Raw genomic sequence first — 15,863 nt, 5'->3', positions numbered from 1 at the left:
ACGTTTACTTATTGTCTGCTGCCTCATGAAACGCCTTTCCGGCGTCAATATAGCTTGCATGCACAACATTCTTTTGCACAGCCAACCGATATGGCGAACTGTTCTCGCCTTTCAAGTAGGAGTACCGTTATCGTAAGCTTTTCTTCCAACTCAATTCAGTCCACCAGCTTTGGAAAAAATACAGAAGGCTCGGCGCCTCCATCGACGCCATGATTAATTTTGCACGAAGCTCCTTAGTGCCAAGTTCCATACGCTTCCTGACTCGGAAGGGAGAAAGTAGGGAGGAATGATTGTATACTGTAGAGCATTCAAGAGGATTTTCTGCGTTTTGGGAAGGTGACTCTTTCTTCATTTCGTCTTTGGTTGTCTCCTTCTAATTGTTAACTACTATTGATGCTTTGTCACGAAAAACATGGGGGCTTCCTATATTAGTTTCTCTCATGATTCAATTATGCCTGCTGTAAAGGCTTATTGAACTCTACTTTTCTCTCTCCATGAGTGCATGGACAACTGAGTCGGTTTGAGAAATTTTAGTTACTTATTGACAGTGGCATTTAGGAATACGATGACAGAGAAACTTCGTGGTTTTTGTTTATTTCATACTGGGCCAGTGGTTAGGACGCTGCTCTCGCCAAATATAGGCCCTGTTTCTATTCATGAACAAGCCAGACCACTTAGGTACGTTCAGTTAAATTCAGTTGTGCCTCTGTTGACTTGAATAGTAGGTATTCGATTGAGGTTGAGGTGGGTTGCAGTGTAGGTGGAGAATGGCACGGAGTTAGCACACTAGCCTCAAAAATAAGTATTGAACTGAAAAGCTAACATCTTGTGGAGCCATCCCTTCTAGGGAGACAGGCGAATGGTTAATTGATATATATAAATATATATATATAATATGTAAATGCATATAAATATATATATGTAAATGCATATATATATATATCTAGAATCTGCTGATCACTTTCTAACAGATACATACGTAATTGTAGTAGCCACAGTGCCCTCTTAACTTCTCGAATTCTTCACAGTTTTTAGATACACATGTCACTACAGAGCCTTCGATCCATTTGCAAGAAATATAAAGTAAATTCTGATGTCCAGTAGCAGGATTCGACCCGAGCACGTGACCTGATCCTGATAATCAAGCTGATACTCAGGAAGTGGGTTCGAATCCTGCTACCGGATATCAGAATTTACTTCATAATTCTTGCATACAGTATGAATGTAAGGCTTCATATTTCTTGCATACAGTATGGATGTAAGGCTTCATGTTTCTTGCATACAGTATGAATCTAAGGCTTCATGTTTCTTGCATACAGTATGGATCTAATGCTTCATGTTTCTTTCATACAGTATGGATCTGGGGCTTCATGTTTCTTGCATACAGTATGGATCTGGGGCTTCATATTTCTTACATACAGTATGGATGTAAGGCTTTATGTTTCTTGCATACAGTATGGATCTGGGCTTCATATTTCTTGCATACAGTATGGGTGTAAGGCTTCATGTTTCTTGCATACAGTATGGATCTAAGATTTCACATCGCTTGCATAAAGTATGGATCTGAGGCTTCATATTTCTTGCATATAGTATGGATGTAAGGCTTCATGTTTCTTGCATACAGAATGGATGTAAGGCTTCATATTTCTTGCATACAGTATGGATGTAAGGCTTCATGTTTCTTGCATACAGTATGAATCTAAGGCTTCATGTTTCTTGCATACAGTATGGATGTAAGGCTTCATATTTCTTGCAAACAGTATGGATGTAAGGCTTCATATTTCTTGCATACAGTATGGATGTAAGGCTTCATATTTCTTGCATACAGTATGGATGTAAGGCTTCATATTTCTTGTATACAGTATGAGTCTAAGGCTTCATAATTCTTGCATACAGTATGGATGTAAGGCTTCATATTTCTTGCATACAGTATGGATGTAAGGCTTCATATTTCTTGCATACAGTATGGATGTAAGGCTTCATATTTTTTGCATACAGTATGGATGTAAGGCTTCATGTGTCTTGCATGCAGTATGGATGTAAGGCTTCATATTTTTTCCATACAGTATGGATGTAAGGCTTCATGTGTCTTGCATGCAGTATGGATGTAAGGCATCATGTTTCTTCCATACAGTATGGATGTAGGGCTTCGTGTTTCTTGCATACAGAATGGATGTAAGGCTTCATATTTCTTGCATACAGCATGGATGTAAGGCTTCATGTTTCTTGCATACAGTATGGATGTAAGGCTTCATGTTTCTTGCACACAGTATGGATCTGAGGCTTCATATTTCTTGCATACAGTATGGATGTAAGGCCTCATGTTTCTTGCATAAAGTATGGATGTAAGGCTTCATGTTTCTTGCATACAGTATGGATGTAAGGCTTCATATTTCTTGCATACAGTATGGATCTGGGGCTTCATATTTCTTGCGTACAGTACGAATCTAAGACTTCAAGTTTCTTGCATACAGTATGGATGTAATGCTTCATGTTTCTTGCATACAGTATGGATGTAAGGCTTCATGTTTCTTGCATACTGTATGAATGCAAGGCTTCATGTTTCTTGCATACTGTATGGATGCAAGGCTTCATGTTTCTTGCATACATTATGGATGCAAGGCTTCGTTTCTTGCATACAGTATGGATGTAAGGCTTCATGTTTCTTGCATACAGTATGGATGCAAGGCTTCATGTTTCTTGCATACTGTATGGATGCAAGGCTTCATGTTTCTTGCATACAGTATGAATGTAAGGCTTCATGTTTCTTGCATACAGTATGGATGCAAGGCTTCATGTTTCTTGCATACATTATGGATGCAAGGCTTCGTGTTTCTTGCATACAGTATGGATGTAAGGCTTCATGTTTCTTGCATACAGTATGGATGTAAGGCTTCATGTTTCTTGCATACAGTATGGATGTAAGGCTTCATATTTCTTGCATACAGAATGGATCTAAGATTTCACGTTTCTTGCATAAAGTATGGATCTGAGGCTTCACATTTCTTGCATACAGTATGGATGTAAGGCTTCACATTTCTTGCATACAGTATGGATCTAAGGCTTCATATTTCTTGCATGCAGTATGGATCTAACATTTCACGTTTCTTGCATAAAGTATGGATGTAAGGCTTCATATTTCTTGCATACAGTATGGATGTAAGGCTTCATATTTCTTGCATACAGTATGGATCTAAGGCTTCATATTTCTTGCATGCAGTATGGATCTAAGATTTTGCGTTTCTTGCATAAAGTATGGATCTGAGGCTTCATATTTCTTGCATACAGTATGGATGTAAGGCTTCATATTTCTTGCATACAGTATGGATCTAAGGCTTCATATTTCTTGCATGCAGTATGGATCTAAGATTTCACGTTTCTTGCATAAAGTATGGATCTGAGGCTTCATATTTCTTGCATACAGTATGGATGTAAGGCTTCATGTTTCTTGCATACAGTACGGATGTAAGGCTTCATATTTCTTGCATATAGTATGTATGTAAGGCTTCATATTTCTTACATACAGTATGGATGTAAGGCTTCATGTTTCTTGCATACAGTACGGATCTAAGGCTTCATATTTCTTGCATACAGTAAGGATCTAAGGCTTCGTGTTTCTTGCATACAGTATGAATATACGGCTTTATATTTCTTGCATACGATATGGATCTAAGGCTTCATATTTCTTCAATACAGTATGGATCTAAGGCTTCATATTTCTTGCATACAGTATGGATCTAAGGCTTCATATTTCTTGCATACAGTAAGGATCTAAGGCTTCGTGTTTCTTGCATACAGTATGAATATAAGGCTTCATATTTCTTGCCTACGATATGGATCTAAGGCTTCATATTTCTTGCATACAGTATGGATCTAAGGCTTCATATTTCTTGCATACAGTATGGATCTAAGGCTTCATATTTCTTGCAAACAGTGTGGATCTAAGGATTCATATTTCTTGCATACAGTATGGATCTAAGGCTTCATATTTCTTGCATACAATATTATGTATCTAAGGCTTTCTGGGTGACAAGCGTATCCAAAAAGTGTGAGGAATTCGAAAAGTTAAGAGGGTATTGTGGCTCTCATGATTATACTATATATATATATATATATATATATATATATATATATATATATATATATATATATATATATATATATTATATATTTATATATTTATATATTTATATATATACTATATATATATATATGCTTGTGTGTATACATATACTTATATATATAAATATTTATACGTATATATGTATATATATATTTATGCATATATATATATATAATATGTATATGTATATATGTATACAGAAGCATATATATATAATATACATTGTATATTACATACATACATACATACATACATACATGCACACACGTACACATAAGCAGCCCACCTCAATGTCAAAAACCGAAAGTGAAATAAAAAAAAATGTAGAATTCCGTCTGCAGTTTCGTCCTGCAACGGACGTCTTCAAATACGATTTACACTAAGGTATATATAACCATGAGAAAGTAATAAAATTAAATTGATGTTTATTTTCGCGTTTTTTATTTAGAGGTGGACTTCATTGACATTGTACATCTTCGTGCTAAAGATGATTGACATATAAATATGTATATATATACATTATATATATATATATATATATATATATATATTATATTATATTATGTATTATATATTGTATATTATGTATGTACACACACACATATTGCTGTAGGCTGTAGTATTTCATGATACTCTGGTTTCCGTAGCATGTTTGCGGTTCATGATACTGCTAACTAGAATTATCATCCCTTTTTCAGACATCAGAGTAATCATTTTGTTAATAGAAGAATATGAATATATATATATATATATATATATATATATATATATATATATATATATATATATATATATATATATATATGTATAATATATATGTGTGTGTGTAAGATGTAATATGTGTAGAGAGTTAAGTAGGAAGATATTGATTTGAACGAAAGAATATTATTAAAATCATAACTTTTTCCCAGAAGCATGCAGCGGATAGAAAGGCCACGTGATTAAACTTTGAAGCGGTCCAGATCGGGAATCGAATTTGGGTCCAAATATTTTAGAAATTAATTAGCGAAGGCAAAGGAGTCTTCCAAGAATTGGCTGTCGTTATAGATTTAGTAACGGGTGTTTAGTTCCATCGTTTCACCTTGCTGAGGGTGTATACGTTTTGCATTTACTGGTGACTCAATAACGATGGCAGGTTTTTCTTTCAACAAAGTAACACAACTTTCAAAAGCGTTTGGAGACAAGATAGTGTTTATGTATGTATGTATGTATGTATGTATATATATATATATATATATATATATATATATATATATATATATATATATACAGTATATATTATATATATATATATATATATATATATATATATACAGTATATATATATATATATTTATATATATATATATATATATATATATATATATATATATATATATATATATATATATAAAATCCACGTCAGAAGGTGAGTGAAAACCGGGACTTTGAACAAGTACTTTCGTAGTTTATTCTATATTTTCAAGTTCACACTGAATGCAAAAGAAGTTGACAGAGCCTCATATAGAAAAACAGAAGGTTGGGGGCGGGGTTACAGTTTGTTAATCTGGGCAGCATGTTTTTTAAACAAAAATAGAGGGACAAAGGATCAAGGGATAATCCAGGGCGGAGATTAACATTCCTGGTGGACTTAGCTTCAAGAAACATAGTTTCTAGGAGATTCCTTTTCCGGTAGTCTTTGACCTTCTAGATTATCGTTGACTTCTCCCAGTTCATCGCAAGACCTGTCTTAATCCAGTGATCCGCAATGCCACTATTTGATAAGCCTCTTAAAATGGCATATTTTTGATGGGAGCTTCTTACTTTTAGTCCTTTTGATGTTTGACCAACATAAATCTTATTACATTCTTTTTAAGGAAAATATTTTTATGGGGTTTGATTAATCCTAATTGGTTCATAATCAGTTTAACCGGTTCTGTTAGTTATAAACTTTCTAAATATCTAGTTAAATTACCATCACTTATTCTGGGTACTATTTCAAATCCCCATTGACAAAACTCTGTTGATTTCTGTACTAGACTTTCCCATATTGAATTATCCAGTACTGACAAATTAACCAGTTTTGATGTGACATCTTTATTTACTAAAGTTCCTATTGATGACTTCAATATTTATCACAACATTTGGATTTGTATAACCTAGAATTACCTACCAATGTTATTATTAATTTTATATCCCTTTGTATAAAAAATTGTAAATCCTCTTGCAATGGTAGTTTTTATGAACAGATATTTGGAATGGCTATGGGGAACCCTCTTTCGCCACTTTTGTCTAATATTTACATGGAATTTTTGAGTCTAGACTTATTCCAAGAAATCTATTCTCTAAGGTGTTTTGGGCTAGATATGCATGCAGATGATTGTTTTTGTATAGTGAACAAAAATGTAAATATTCTTGATTTCGTGCAAACAATTAATAATCTTGTACCATCCATAAAATTCACAATAGAATATGAAGAAATATTTGTTTTAAGGTATATAGGAAATCCACGAATAATTTGTCATTCATTCATTTTTACTCTAACCATGCTAAACAAATTAAGGTGTCAACATTTTCCAGTATGTATCTTAGAATTTGTAGTCCTGAATTTTTGGAGGAGTTTAAAATTATTGATAAAATAGGAGAATCATTATGTTACCCTCCATATTTTTTAGAACTTTGTAAAAATAAAGCAAAAAAGACATATTACAATCCAAACAGTGTTAACAAAGAACTTAAGAATATTCTGTGTTTACCATATCCTCCTGGAGTGCCCATTTTTAAAACTATTGATAATAACTGAGATTTAAATATAATAATATTTTGAGAAATAAAGTAATTAAGAATAGACTGCCCAGTTCAAACAATATTGTATACAGTATTCCTTGCAAAGAATGTAATAAGGTTTATATTGGTCTAACATCAAAAGGACTAAAAGTAAGAAGCTCCTAACACAATTATGCCATTTCAAGAGGCTTATCAAAATAATGGCATTGCGGATCATTGGCTTAAGACAGGCCATGTGATGAACTAGGATAAGTCAACGATAATCTACAAGGTCAGCGACCATCGGAAAAGAAATCTGCTAGGAACTATGTTTATTGAAGCTACGTCCACCAGGAATGTTAATCTCCACCCTGGATTATCCCTTGATCCTTTGTCCCTGTCTTTTCTGTTTATAGAACATGTTGCCTAGATTAACAAACTGCAACCCCGCACCCCTTCTGTTTTTCTATATAAGGCTCTGTCAACTTCTGTATTCAGTGTGAACTTGAAAATGTAGAATAAACTACGTAAGTACTTGTTCAAAGTCCCGGTTTTCACTCACCTTCTGACGTGGATTTTATAATATTCTCAAGCACGCATAACTTCGTACTGCATTGGATATATATATATATATATATATATATATATATATATATATATATATATATATATATATATATATATATATATATATATATATATATATATATATATATAGTATATATATATATATATATATATATATATATATATATATATATATATATATATATATATATATATTGTTATGTTCTGAGCCCGGTTGGAAGAGTTAAATTGAATCTTGAACGTAATTTTGCCTTAGGAGCCAACACCTAGGTCTCAGAACATAAACAATAAATGTAATTAATAGTATGACTTACCTTGAAATTACATCTATTCAAAGAAAATGGGAAGGTTACCTTTCAAACCAGTCGGTTAGATTCAATTAATTTATTTACGGAATTGCAACTAGAGATTAATATGAACAGGCTGGCGGTCCAGTAATCAAGGCACATGCAATGTGCAATAAAATGTAACTACAGTTAGCAAATAAATAAAAGGTTGACACAAATCTTATGAACTGCTTAGGCCTCTCAAATGTTATTGTTGTGCTAGTGTAAAATAATTTTACATTAGCACAACGATAACACTTGAGGGGCCTAACACGTGGCTCTTGTAGATCGCAGAAGAATCTTCTAAGGCAATTGCTTCACAAGGGCAGGGCAGAATGCAAAGAGTCAGATAACAGGATTCTGTAAAAGAATTCCAGGTCAGCATACATTTACACAAAGTCTTTCTCTCACACAAAATTAATTATTCACAGTAGAGGGAATTATTAATTAGATTTAATTAGCACATGGTAACACTATGGTGGGAGTGCTCTAATTATTATCACAGAACAAACTTAATTTAGGCTTGGACCAAGTCATGAGGAGAAAATGTGCGTGCTAGGCTGTGGGAAACAAAGGGACTTTGTTTGGGAGAATGAAAAGTTGGAAATACTGAAAATGAGAGAAATTTGGAACAAAGTAAAGAACAGCTTATTGCATCTGTGCATGGAGCTCGCTTGCAAAAGGTGGATTCAGGCCGCAGAAGTCCCGACACGTGGCCAGTGGGAGAAGGACAGAGAAGCAACCTTGTGCTTCAAAGTTTGGGCACGGGGTGAGAACAACCCAGTCACAGAGCCGCCCCATTTGATTCTCGCAGTGAGCACAGGACAGCGGTACTTCTAAAAGAAGCAAATAACAGCCAGCACAAAGGTCAAAGGGAAATAGGTCTTATAGTTAAGACTAACTAAGGGTCAGCCTAGCAGCCCATTTACTAATATGACCTGTCCTTGTGCCCTAACGGCTTTCTGTCCCCGAATATCGTATGATAGTGGGGTAGGACGACTACATTCTGTCCCCCCCTAGTGGGGGTCTCCTCCAGCCACCATGAAATTTGACTTCCTAGCTAACGGACTGGAGAGCCGAATTTTCTAAATATGTGAGAATATATATACACATATATATGTATGTATGTATGTGTGTGTGTGTACATTATCTTTAGTAGCTATTATAACTTCTAAACTTCTCGATTTCTTCACACTTTCGGGTATGCGTCATGTTGCAGTTCCTTGACTACGAGTGGGAAATGAATGTATAACCTCTCCCTTCAGTGTTATGATATGAACCAATTCACGTGAATTTAGAACGAGGCATGCTCTAACACATCATGCTATAGAGAAGTAAATAAGTATATTACAGCTTTTACACTCACACACATACCTGTCTAAGTCAAATACATTTTCATAGAGCTGGTAGACCCATCCTCACTATAATATCAGTGTTTTAACGATATTTTTTTTTTAGGTTGAAATTTTTATATAGAACCAACTGATCAATTTTACCAAGTAAATGTGCATGTGTAATGACCACATTTACTTCTTAATGCCTTGATTGCATTACACTTCTTCGATATACTACTGACTGCAAGGTTTGAATCCTAGTGGGAAATGACTTAATCTCTCTCCCCTGGTCGGATTCGAACCAACTCGTGAATTTGAGCGAGGCTGCCATAGCACCCCAGACTGTGAAAAAAGATATAAGTATTTCAGTTTAAATATGCATATGTCTGTCAAATTCCGATACGTATACAAATAAAAGTACATTAGATTATTTTTTTTATTATGGAATATAAAGTTCATGTAGATGTAGTTTTATGTGCCATCCTCATCCCGGTATTTTTATTTAAGGAAAATTGCAGGCACAGTTGATTACTCAGGAATATTTCCAAGATTTTTATTGACTGATTAATATTTGCTTGTGAATCGAGATTACGTTATTTCGTCAGCCACCGGCATTTAAAAACTTCAGATTGATATTTTTAGATACGTGCCTCGGAATGAATTCCTGTCGATATTCGGAAATTAATATTGTTAGGAGAATAATGGAGTTGAATGGGAACGGGATTAAATTGACACAGTTTGAATATTTCCCCGGAGGGTGCATCCTGAAGTATTCTGAGATTACCTCAGCATTAAATCTTTGAGCTGTTATTAATACTTTCAGCGTTGTGTTGAGTTCCCATTTGCAGTATAAACTGCAACTTGTGAAGATTTCTTCTGAGATTTCATTCAAGCTATCTGAAAAAATAAACTAAAAAATGAAAACATTACGAGGGAAAGAACTGCGAGGACTGCGGATAACGTAGAATCTTACGTAAACTTAGATTTGCTGTCGACGAATGTGCAACAAAAAACTTGTATGTCAAGATGCTTATGTAACTGTGACATGAGAATTCTTTGTCCTCCGGCGGTTGGTTTCCTTTTTCGTGTATGTCACAGTAGCAGGCTCGAAAGATTGATGATTTGATTTATGAAAATGGTCTGTTTTTTCCGATTACGGGATCAGTCTACACTGTAAATTTCAAAAAATTCGATTTGGCAGTCAGTTGCTGGTATATCGTCATCCCCATCATCCTTCAAAGAGCTTCTGTAAAATTCTGTAAATTTCCTGTGCTTTATCTTCCACAAACCTTCCTTCATCTCCAGCCCTCTGCCTCAGTAGTTCTCATCCAAGTAGATTTAGATCTTCCAACTCTTCTAGTGCCCACAGTAGTCCAGCTCGTAGGGCTTATCCGAAGGACATGTCCAAGCCTTCTCCATCACCCTCTCATCTTTATCTCATCTACAAATTGAGCTTCCTTCATATCCTTTACGGTGTCGTTTCTAAAGATATCCTGACTCCTAATGTTCTTCTTGAAGTTTTATTCCTAAAAGGACAAAATCTCTTGGACATAGTTTCATTGTCTCGCCATAATTCACGTCCGTATAGTAATACAGGTCACATCAGACTTATGTATAATTTTACCTTCTTATGCCAATTCAATCTAATTGATTTCTTGTTCATTTTCTTCCTGCCCTTTCTTTGATTTGCCTTTTTTCATTCTTACTAAATTCCAACTTAGAGAACCTGTACTGGTATATGACCACAGAATGCTTGTGTAAACATTTACTAATGAAAAAATTCTTATGCAATACGTAGTTCTTACTTTTTTAAAACGTAATTTTCCTTTTGTTCGCAATATGTATCACATCAGATACCACATCTGAGTTTATTTATGATGAGCGGAAGTACTGTTTGAAAGGTACATACATATATATATATATATATATATATATATATATATATATATATATATATATATATATATATATATATATATATACACCCCGGGATTATGTATGTAGTCAACGGATAGGTTTGCTTAAAAAGCAAATGGGTGTAACAGACTAAATACACACACAAAACAAAGCCACTACAACATCTTCTAAAAACATAACAAACATCTCACACGTCTCGAACTCTCGACCTACCCGCGCAACAACTTCTCGCTGCTGGGAGAAAGGGCGTTGGGTCTGGTGTCTAAGCGATGTCAGGCAGGGCAGCCGATCGAGACTACGGTCTACCCCAAAGCCAAATCAAAAGTCCTTCAAAAGAAGGCATCGTGCTTACCCCGTACAAAAATGGGAATAAAGCACGTTAAAAGAAGAAGAAGAATATATATATATATATATATATATATATATATATATATATATATATATATATATATATATATATATATATATATATATATATATATATATATATATATATATAATTATGGGCAGTTGCTTGCGCGTTTCATTTTGCTTATATGGAATAAAAGCATGGAAGCATCCGTTACCTGAATATTTTTATGGAGAGATAGATAGATGTTGACATAGGCTTTTTCGTTTATCATCCAAAAAAAAAACCATCACCAATCACCTTAGAATTAAAGGACGGGATACCTCGACTCTGACGTCAGTAGCTTCCCGGGAAGACGGGATTTTTCCTCCTCAATCTGATACTGATTAAATATTAATGTATGGAGGGGCTTGGAAAGGAAGGATATGTGGTTATGAATTTATACTGAATACTGAATGCGACTCCCCACGCTCTCGCTTTGCTGCTAAAATTCTGGCTGGAAAGTGAAATCTGGTGATTACGGGAGTGGAATGCTGGGTTCAATTCTTTCATTGTAGATGTCTCTCTCTCTCTCTCTCTCTCTCTCTCTCTCTCTCTCTCTCTCTCTCTCTCTCTCTCTCTAGCAACAGAATGACCCCGGATCTCTCTTTTATTTATACTGTCGAAGATCGATTATGCATTATTTCATAGTGGGAGCTGAACAAATATCTCGGACCCGAGTTTAACATGTCATTTTTATTGTTACTCCTTATCATTACGGAAAGATTTCTCATTGCTGCATTTTAAATTTTTTTTCGAGAATAACATCGTTATTGTCAATACAGTGGACATTAACTTGCAAAATAAATAAGCGTATATCATCAATTTGAACAGTAGTCTTGATTATCCGTTTTGTGTATAAATCCCACCTACGAAAGCGATTGTTAATCAATATCTTATATATAGTAGACGTCATATATAGATGTCATACAAGTTGCAACTGTTATTTCTGGTTCCAAGATGTCTGTTGTTATTTCGAGGAGCTCGCTTCAGGCCGTGAGAGGTTCGTAGCTAACTTGTCAAGTGTTTAGTCAACTTAGAAAGAGACATTTCTGATTTTAAGTAACTGTTTTTATTGCAGCATGCGACTGTTAACATCATCGATTTTGGCACGTTCTTATTTTCTTATCATGAGTTCATTAACTGTTTTGATAGTCATGCTCACTTCAGGATGACGTTTTCTGATATTAAACGATATTTTATCGATTGTGAAGTGTAGCTAAATATGCGGTTTTAGGACTGGTAACCAAAATAAGGCAAACATATGAAAAAGAATGGTTTGTCACGATGAATCAGTAATTCTGCCTAAATACCAATCCCTCTCTTTATGTGAGTGGCTTGAATGGTGCCAACAATGCACCGAGTGGCTGATTCCCAGTAGGGAATGTTTTTGAGAATCTGTGGGAGAATTGACAGTACTTTAGGCTGTAGTATCGCAGGATACTCTGGTTTCCGTAGCATGTTTGCGGTTCATGATACTGCTAATTAGAATTATCAGCCTTTTTCAGACACCAGAGTAGTCATTTTTCTAATAGAAGAATCCTGTTTAAAAGAAACCATAAATTTGTTTGTCATGGTGTGATATAACTCCTTATTAGAAAGAACTGTTTCTGGGGAATAAAGGGGTGCTGGATTCTTTTCAAAATTCATCCTTTAGATTCTATTCATTCTGATAGAATCCGTGTCACCCCAGAGCAAAACTGCAAAATAATTATAATGCTTTTGTATGTTTATTTGCACTGATTAGCACATTGCCGTCACCAGTTACAACCTAGATTAGGTAGGGTAGTCAAAACACAAAGAACACGAATTCAGGTTTTGATCCTGAAATTCAGAGTGGCAGTTTTTCACATTTTGGGAGTAGGAGGGGAAATGATCGGATGTGGGTCAAGGTTGCAAACAGTACCCCGCCCCTGTGGCTGCGAACCACCACATAAAGGTAACCACTATGTACATAATACAGAAAATTTCTAAAATCGCTTCCCCTCTATGGTATTAAATTCTGTTTCTCGCTGTGTAAGGACAGGTTGGAACTACTAACCTACGGAAGTTAATTTCGTCATTACTTTTTAACTATCTTTTAACCACTAAAGAAGAGTTCTTGAATATCAGGCAACATAAATCAGGTAATATCACTTTAGGTATTTCAGAATGCTTTGCAATCACATTTACGAAGGAACCGAATATCCCAAATACATGGAGAAGGATTTATGCAAGAGAAATCTAATTTGCCTCATGAAAAGCATCAAGTGATTTGATTAAGCTTCACATGTGTGCCAGATTCCTAATCAGGTATCTGATTTGCATAGCGTTAATTCACGTTCGTCGGGGAGGATTGTTTTCAATCGTGAATAGTTATTATCGCCTGCTAGCCAGAAATGGTTCTCTGGCGTCCCAGGATACATTTTTAGCAGGCATCGGTCATTATGAATTTTCGAAAATATCGAAGAGGAATGAAAATTGTGTTTTCAGGGAATTTTTCATGTGGTGAAGAGCTCGAAATTAGATTTTTAAAATGAGTTAACTCTGAAAAGCTTGAGGTGACTGCAAATTACTTGTAAAAATTTGTCATTTTTAAAATGAGTTGACTATGAAAAGTCTGAGGTGACTGCATACATTTCCGTAGGAGATGCAAGTTTCCACTCTCTTCTGTAATAATCAGATTTCCGGAAAGTGAATGGGTTGTTTAAACATACAAAGATTTCGATATGCTCTTGGAGAAGTTATCGTATCGGATAGTGTCATTGAAAGCCAGAGAACCTTATTTTTATGCGAAGGTAACACCTGTATATGTATATTAATTCAGTCATTCATTGGTGTGTTTTGCGTAGGCGAATTAAATATAGTATCTTTTCATTATCGAATCGTCCTTAATGAAGTGTCAATTTTTAAGGATTTTCAGGACATAGCTAGTTTTTCTATATACAAAACACTTGCAAAGGTCTCTCTCTCTCTCTCTCTCTCTCTCTCTCTCTCTCTCTCTCTCTCTCTCTCTCTCTCTCTCTCTCTCTCAACCGTGTATTTCCAGGCAGAATCAGAACAATTGTGTATTTTTATTTTGTGATATCCTCTTCCTTTCATATCATCAATGACCCTTTTCAGACAATCTGCTCTCCGATTCACTTAGTTGCTGTCGAAACTGTTTGGCATGTTACCCGGGACGTTATGCTGACAAGCCTTTGTGCATTTCAGAGATTCGGAGACAAATTTTTTATCTTCGTATTTCCTACTTAGCCCTTCAACTTCTCAGCTGCTTTGAGGTCGGGCATTCTCGTAGGTGACAAACCCCCCAGAGTATAGCGTACGCCTACACCAATTCAAGAAATTCCACAGCTGACAATTATCCAGTGTTACTTCTAGCCGAAACTAAACAGTAATATACACCTATCATTCGTTATATGAGATTTTTATGGAAAAATATGCAACACTTCCAGGAAGTTACTCAAGCCTATCATAATAGGGTAGCTGATAAGTAAAGAAATTGCAAGCCTGCCATTTTTGTGTAGTGTCAGGACAAATCATGTTAACTTCAGACGAATGGTTATTCAAGAATTTTTTTATGCTTTATATTTATTTATGTGGGATTTGTACATGTTTGGAATATGGTAGTGTAGCATGGTTCTCCCTTCTTAATTATTTTTGCCTTTCTCTTTTCTCCACTTTGCCTTTTCAAATATATTATTCAGAACTGCTCGACTCCACGCACTCTGCACGTTCTTAACATTCAAGTCTTGTGCCAAGATTCTTTTTTCTTGATTTATTTGTGACTGAGTTGGTCAACTGTTTTGACAAGATCATTAATCCTCTTCGACAAATTCTGGTGCCATTGACATTATTGAGTGTTTCCAGAGTCTTATGTAGATTTCTAATTTTAAGAGGCAGGTTTATAGTGGAGTGGATCATTTTACCCGAATTGATTTGCTGTACATAATCCACAACATAACTTCTGCCTGCAGTTAGTGAATGAATTTATAGAATATTATTTTTGAAGTTCAGTTTTTTTCTTACCCAAGTTCATATAACTGAAAGTAAATTTTGATGGACATTATGTAGTTCAAGTCCATTGTTAGCATTTCCTGCCCACTTGTATTTGTGAAAAATTTAACAACTCATCAGTCTTAGAAGCTGAAATGTGTCAGTACTAAGTCGCACTGAAAATCAGTCGTATATTTCAGGAATAAAGTTAGGTGCAATTTTTCGATGGAAGTCACATTGCAAATTGCGGTTTATTACTGCGCTGAAAGTACAACACTAACATTTTCGGTAGGTGTTGAAGCATTTCAGGATGTAAAGGAACGCAGCTACTTAATCAGCTCATAGAACGCCACCCACGCAGTTTATCGTTCTCATTCCGAGAAATGAGACGCGTTTGCTCTAATTATATTTATTTATGCGATTGTGTTGTGCACATGACACACAGCTATTAACTATCGTCCTTGTAT

The 15,863-nt window shown here is 35.1% G+C and overlaps 1 protein-coding gene across 22 annotated transcripts in view; it reads left to right on the top strand.

The window, feature by feature from the left end:
• Positions 1-15,863, top strand: part of ATP8B (ATPase phospholipid transporting 8B) — a 620,401-nt gene that overhangs the window by 403,309 nt on the left and 201,229 nt on the right. The gene's annotated exons all lie outside the window — the stretch shown is intronic.

This window comes from Macrobrachium rosenbergii, chromosome 10, assembly GCF_040412425.1.
Source record: "Macrobrachium rosenbergii isolate ZJJX-2024 chromosome 10, ASM4041242v1, whole genome shotgun sequence".
Lineage (NCBI taxonomy): Eukaryota > Metazoa > Arthropoda > Malacostraca > Decapoda > Palaemonidae > Macrobrachium > Macrobrachium rosenbergii.
Note: the sequence above shows the minus strand (reverse complement) of the source record. Positions and strands in the feature narration are given on the sequence as shown.